The sequence below is a fragment of the Nomascus leucogenys genome, chromosome 5, assembly GCF_006542625.1.
Source record: "Nomascus leucogenys isolate Asia chromosome 5, Asia_NLE_v1, whole genome shotgun sequence".
In the NCBI taxonomy this organism is placed as follows: Eukaryota; Metazoa; Chordata; class Mammalia; order Primates; family Hylobatidae; genus Nomascus; species Nomascus leucogenys.
The window spans coordinates 115628378-115635819 of NC_044385.1; the positions used below are offsets into that span (position 1 = coordinate 115628378).

A 7442-nucleotide genomic window follows, 5' to 3' on the forward strand; every position below is an offset into this window, starting at 1 on the left:
GGGCAAAGTGGGACAAGGAGGTTGAAGAGTGAGGGCAAGAATGTCACAAAAAGAGGGGAAGTCAAAAAAAAACAAGAGAAAACACAAGTTTCAGACTTCATACTTGGCCTTACCCTGAATTTGCCAATAGAAAATCAGTTCAGGGACAAGCTCCACCTTGCTAATCAATGCACACAGCTTGCCTATGACTGTTCAGGATCCATATTGCATACTTCAATTTAATAAAAAGAGAACAGTCAGGTCCCAGAAAAAAAAAAAAAAACTTAAGAAAGGAGTAAGATTTTTTTTTTAAAGGACAGGCATAAGGATCTGCAATAAAATGAAATTAGACAAATTTGAATTGTAAAATGAGACGATTTTTCCAGATGGGGAAAAAAGATGTGGGGGACAAAGAAAGGTGATCATTCATTTGTAGTGTCATCACTACCTGGCAGAATATGTTTCAGCTTAGTAGATAAACCCTAGCTGTGATATAAACTTATGTTCTAAGAAATATTTTTAATCATTTTATTATGATGCACAGGGAGGCCATGAATGGTCTAACGATGTCCCCAGATCTTTAACCACTTTATCCATGGAATTGGTCAAGCCAGCCCAATCCGCCAGGAGCATCTTCCTCCATGAACCTCAAACAGTATACTATTCTATTTTGCCACAACATGAAAGAAATATTGTGAAATATTGTTCTATTTGAAGGTTTAGGAAGTTCCAAAGGATTCCTGGGCTACTCCATTTTTCCTCCCTGAATAGAAGGATAAGAGGCACCTGTTGAAATGTGGCCAAGGAAAAACCAAGCTCAGGTATTGGGGTTCAGTTGCGCTTTACCTTGGCCATGAAGGTCAATTCAAATTTCGTTACTGGTAATTAATGTAAACACTCCTATATCAGCTTGTAGTTTTGAATCTCATGCTTGTATTTGAGTGATTTTTCCCTAGGAAGTATGTAATATATAAAAGAAATATATTGATATTAATTGTGTCTTATGTAATGATATTTCCATATTGTTTTCTCAACCAAGTATTCCAGCCTTTCTGCACATCAGCAAAGCATAGCCAAGCAAACCAACAGCAGAGTTCTGAATTCTTAGTAACTCTTTTTAGTCAGCTATTCTGTACCCAAAGGCACTGTAGAAAAGGCATTTTAAAAATTGTATGCATTATTACATTCCTTTGTTTAACTTTTCTGTTTTTTGTCTGTCATATCACTTGTAAGTAAAAACAGTGGAGGTCACTGTTGGCTGGCTGACTAACCCTATGGACAACTACTTTCTCCAAATTTAGCTTCCAATCTTTGGTCTAAAGTTGCCCAAATAAGTATATTCTGGCCAATACAATATAAACAGCTTCATGAAGTACGGCTTCCATGAAAGTCTATTAAGGGGCAAATAGGCTGTGAAATTATTGTGTCTGTCTTTGTTCTTCTTCTGGATTGCAATGCCGTAAGTGATGTTGAAGTTGAACCAGGCACCTTGCGACCACAGAAAAGCTCACTCCACTTGAAAAATAACAGAGAAAGGAATTCTAAAGGATGTTCGCGTGCCTCATAACACTGGGGTTCTTGTATTAGCCCAGGACTATTTCAAACTTCTGGATATGTAGAGGCAGAAAAGAAAAAAAAAAAAGAGCCTCTGTTTAAGACAGTTTATCAGGTTGGTGGTTGTGAATACCCAGTTCTTCTGTCTGAACAGATTTTTAAATGCTTCTGTTACAGGTTCAATTTATAGTCTCTCTAAAAAAAAAAAAAAAAAATAGTTGGTCAATCTACTGGCTTGTTTTAGGAGGTAAGAGTGATAGTTTTCTTAATAATCAGTGGGGACATTAAGGTGAAAAGGTTTTCATTGCCTGCTTCATCTTCAACATCACTTAGTGCACTCCAGGTCAGAGAAGAACAAAGGACAAAATGTTTTCACAGCCTATTTTTCCCTTTATGGGTTCTTAGAAGCCTCATTCTGTGAAGTCAACTTATATCTCACTGGTTAGAACAGAGTTATCTGGACACCCTTAAAGCAGTAATTACTATTTTGGACACTATTTCTGTCAGGAAAGAGAAGAGCAGGTAATCACTGGTGAGGCAAACCTTGCTCAATTTCTCCATGAGGTGCTCTGTCTATATGTGCACGTGGGGTCAGTATTCGAAATTAAAACAAATCTCAAATGAAAACAGTTCTAGAGCCACATTTCTTAATTCAGCTTGGTCCCACACAGATAATTTCAAATATTTTTATTTTACAAAATCCTGCTAATAATGAATGTCAGAGTATAATAGGCTAAGAAACTGGGCATATTAAAATAGCAAATTTATTGAAATCTGAAAGCAAACTGAATATTATGAAAGAATAATTCAGTGCCTAAATCAAAGTTTTTGTTAAAAGCAATATACAATTTTTTCCTACCTCAAAATTACAGGTATTAATATGATATAGTGTCATAGAAGCAAATTTGAAAAATCCTGTGAGGTCATAATAGGCCAGACTCCCAAACATTTTTTCACATTTTTATATTTTCTAATCCTCTGAATATTTATTATATTTACAGAATAATTTAAAAGATAGAGAAAATACATCTTTTTGGGCCTGGCATGGTGGCTCACACCTGTAATCCCAGCACTTTGGGAGGCCGAGGTGGGCAGATTACCTGAAGTCAGGAATTCGAGACAAGCCTGGCCAAAATGGCAAAATCCTATCTGTACTAAAAATACAAAAATTAGCCAGGCATGGTGGCACATGCCTGTAGTCACAGCTACTCAGGAGGCTGAGGCAGGAAAATCACTTGAACCCGGGAGGTGAAGGTTGCAGTGAGTCAAGATCACGCTATTGCACTCCAGCCTGAGCAACAGAGCAGAGCACGACCTGTCTCAAAAAAAAAAAAGAAAAGAAAAATACATCTTTTTGTCTCCCAAATACTGATGTATGTTGTATTCTCAGGGCTCAAGGAATCTTTTGAACTTAATTATCTGTACCTTACATTTCTACTCTAGTGAAGGAGTAGGGTACTACTATTGTATCTTAACAAATCTGTAAGCTCACACAGCGTATGTTGACAGGGCCTTAAGGAAAGAGAATTAATAATACATAGTACTCAGAGATTGAAGCAGGCAAACAAAGTTTCTTACCCTGGCAAAGAAGTGCTGTGTTTCAGAGAGCTTTGCAGATGAGCAGTGTAAGCCAAATTCAAAAGGGAGTTAGGGCCAGAAGTGGCGACAAGGTCAAATTTCATCAGCAACAAAATCATGTCTAGTTAAGTCTCTCAATAGAGAATTACTTGAATAAAATCTTAGCTACTCTTCTAGATTTTACTTTTTAATTTTTTTTGAGAGAGTCTCCCTCTGTCGCCCAAGCTGGAATGCAGTGGTGCGATCTTGGGCCACTGCAACCACTGCCTCCCGGGTTCAAGTGATTCTCCTGCCTCAGCCTCACAAGTAGCTGGGATTACAGCACATGCCACTAGGCCAAGCTAATTTTTATATTTTTAGTGAAGACGAGGTTTCACCATGTTGGCCAGGCTGGTCTTGAACTCCTGACCTCAAGAGATCCACCCACCTCAGCCTCCCAAAGTGCCGGGATTACAGGCGTGAGCCACCGCACCTGGCCCATTTCCTTCTTGTTAAATTGATATTGTAGATCAGCTCACTCTGCCATTACTACTATTCTCATGCTATGACATAGGCAGGGAGCATATATCCAGACAATTTATAACTTACAAGTCAAGATTTAAAAACTCAAGAATTTTCTTCCCAGAATTCATCGACTCAGTTACTACTATTCCAGGTAAAATTTAGAGTTAATATACAGTTTGACTTTTCAGCCCATTCTACTTAAAAGAATAAAAATTAACATTCACAATTTGGACATTAACAATTTGCACATTCCCTATCCATAGAGAACAGGAATAAAGACAAATGGATTAATTTATTTCCAAAAGCAAGTTGCTTGTAGAAATTCACATTGCTCCCACTATTTATTTATTCTTTCAAAAATTCTCTTTGAGATCCAACAAGAGCCAGAAATTATGTTCAGCACGGATTATGAAATGACAAAGAAAAAGTATCAACTATACCAAGAAACCTGTATCAGGACTGCACATTTTTCTCCCGGGTCCGCAAGTACAGTAAAACCTGACAGCACAATGTGGCAAGTGTTAGGACAGAAATATGCATTTGGTACTATGAAGGTACTGAAGACAGAGAACTAAATGTTCTGGAGCTGGAAAGGAGAGGCAAGGGTGGTGAGTGGTACCATTAAACCATTTTTAGTGGAACTGATGAAAGCAACCTTGGCCTTTAGTAAACCAAAACTGTCCTGAGTTTATGGCTTAATAATAATATATTCTCAACAAGAAAAATTTCTTATAAACCCATGCTGTATACATCTATACAAACACAAAGGAGAGATATATTAAAAATATACATGAATTAGAAGATATTGGAAGTTAGTTAAAGTAACTTTATTCAGCATCAAAACATTATAGAGTTCCTTAATATGAGTTCTGACTAGCACCCAGGTTGTTTCCAAGTTAGATTAAGGATATTGTCTTTAACTTGTGTTTGTACCTTTCTTCCCGTAGCAATGACATATTATTATCAGTAAGACTACAAAATCTTTTGAAATAGCTGGGTTTAAACAATACCACGTTAAAGCATTCACATTGAAATATCATTTCCTATAGTTCCTCTTCCTCTTTACTTCTACTGATTCCTACATAGGAACCAGTCCCTTATTTTGTTATCTCAGAGTTAAGAGCAACATTAATTTAAGAGAAATCAGGTAAAACAAACAAACAAACAAACAAACAAAGGCCTATCGACAATTATTTGGTTGACTTGAAGATTTTGTTTGTTGGGTTGGTTGGTTTTTGGAGATGGAGTCTCACTCTGTCTCCCAGGCTGGAGTGCATGCATTGGTGGAATTTCTGCTCACTGCAACCTCCACTTCCCAGGTGCAAGTGATTCTCTGTCTCAGCCTCCGGAGTAACTGGGATTACAGGCACGTGCCACCACGCTCAGCTAATTTTTGTATTTAAAGTAGAGACAGGGGGTCGTTGGCAAAGCCTGAGTCCTGTCCTCTCGCTCTCCTCCCCAAACAGCATGAGCTTCACCACTCGCTCCACACTCTCCACCAACTACCATTCTCTGGGCTCTGTCCAGGCGTCCAGCTATGGTGCCCTGCCAGTCAGCACTGCGGCCAGCGTCTATGCAGCCGCCAGGGACTCTGGTTCCCGGATCTCCGTGTCCCGCTCTACCAGCTTCCTGGGCGGCATGGGGTCTCGGGGCCTGGCCATGAGGATGGCGGGGGATTCGGCAGGAATGGGAGGCATCTAGAACGAGGAGACCATGCAAAGCATGAATGACCACCTGGCCTCCTACCTGGAGAGTGAGGAGCCTGGAGACTGAGAACCCGAAGATGAAGAGCAAAATCCTGAAGAGCAAAATCCGGGAGAACCTGGAGAAGAAGGGATCCCAGGACAGAGACTGGAGCCATTACTTCAAGACCATCGAGGAACTGAGCACTCAGATCTTCTCAAATATTGTGGACAATGCCCACATCGTTCTGCAGATAGACAATGCCTGTCTTGCTGCTGATGACCTTAGAGTCAAGTATAAGACAGGGCTGGCCATGTGCCAGTCTGTGGAGAGTGACATCCATGGGCTCTGCAAGATCATTGATGACACCAATGTCACTCGGCTGCAGCTGGAGACAGAGATCGGGGCTCTCAAAGAGGAGCTGCTCTTCATGAAGAAGAACTACGAAGAGGAAATAAAAGGCTTACAAGCCCAGATTGACAGCTCTGGGTTGACCATGGAGGTAGAAGCCCCCAAATCACAGGACCTCACCAAGATCATGGCAGACATTCGGCCCAATATGATGAGCTGGCTGGGAAGAACCGAGAGGAGCTGGACAAGTACTGGTCTTAGCAGATTGAGGAGAGCACCACAGTGGTCATCACACAGTCTGCTGAGGTTGGAGCTGCTGAGATGATGCTCACGGAGCTGAGACATACAGTCTAGTCCTTGGAGATCGACTTGGACTCCATGAGACATCTGAAGGCCAGCTTGGAGAACAGCCTGAGGGAGGTGGAGGCCTGCTATACCCTGCAGATGGGGCAGCTCAACACGATCCTGCTGCACCTGGAGTCAGAGCTGGCACAGACTCGGGCAGAGGGACAGCACCAGGCCCAGGAGTACGAGGCCCTGCTGAACATCAAGGTCAAGCTGGAGGCTGAGATTACCACCTACCGCAGCCCACTGGAAGACAGGGAGAACTTCAATCATGATGATGCCCTGGACAGCAGCAGCTCCATGCAAACCAACCAAAAGTCCACCACCTGCAGGATAGTGGATGACAAAGTGGTGTCTGAGACCAATGACACCAAAGTTCTGAGACATTAAGCCAGCAGACGCAGGGTACTATTTGGGGAGCAGGAGGCCAATAAGAAGTTCAGAGGTAAAAAAAAAATAAATTAATTAAAAAAATAAAGTAGAGACAGGGTTTCACTGTGTTGGCCAGGCTGGTCTTGAACTTCTGACCTCAAGTGATCCACTCCGCTTTGGCCTTCCAAAGGGCTGGGATTACAGGCATGAGCCACTGTGTGCCATGACTTAAAGATTTTTCTGATAGAACTGCTTTTTTACAGAATATGTTATTTCAACTATTTTCCTTAGTCAAAAAGATGAATCCCATAATAACTGAAGTTTAAAATGTATGGATATTTTTGGAACATAGAGACAACACTCAAGTTTTATGTAATGTTCATTAATAAAGAGCTCACAGACCTCTGTTAAAATTTTGAAATTGATCAAACACGATCAACTTTATTATTATTAAAGATTATAATAAAATGCCAGTCATAACAAATTAATTTTTGATAACTACTAGGCAGCTTTGTTTGAAATGATTTAGGATTAGTATTTAACTAATCTCAAACTAAGTATGAGCTTTCTGATTTTGATAGTTGCAAAGTGCTTACTACAGTTTCCCTATTATTAAGACAAAGTGAGAAAAGAAACTTGGTTAAACCAGAGAGAATGTTAAAAATCATGACCGGGGAAGTTTTATATTTGAAGGCTTTTATAAAATATTTACCCACAAACAAATACAATGAAGGGATCACAACGTTACAACACTCAGATTCTTCAGACGCCAATCTCAGTCAGAGCTGACCTAGGCCTCTCTCAAGAGAAAATTACACATCAAAGGAAAGTGATAAAGTTCTCATCAAATAGTTAAAAAACTCTGCAACTCTCCTTGACTTTCCATTCTCAAGATGGTTTAGAAGTGATTGAAATAGGTAATATTCTGTCCAAATAGTGTTATGTGAAAGGAATTTCTAAAGGAAACCTAGCTGCTGCCAACAATTTGCCCACATAGTTTTCATTTGGTCTTTGTATGTAGCATCGTTAGTCAAGTAATATTTATTGATTTATGAACATTCTTAATTGGCTAGGTT

At 40.1% G+C, this 7442-nt stretch overlaps 1 pseudogene; it reads left to right on the forward strand.

Annotated features, from left to right (window-relative positions):
- Positions 1-4007: 4007 nt before the first annotated feature.
- Positions 4008-6384, forward strand: LOC100593276 (annotated as a pseudogene).
- The last annotated feature ends 1058 nt before the right edge of the window (positions 6385-7442 follow it).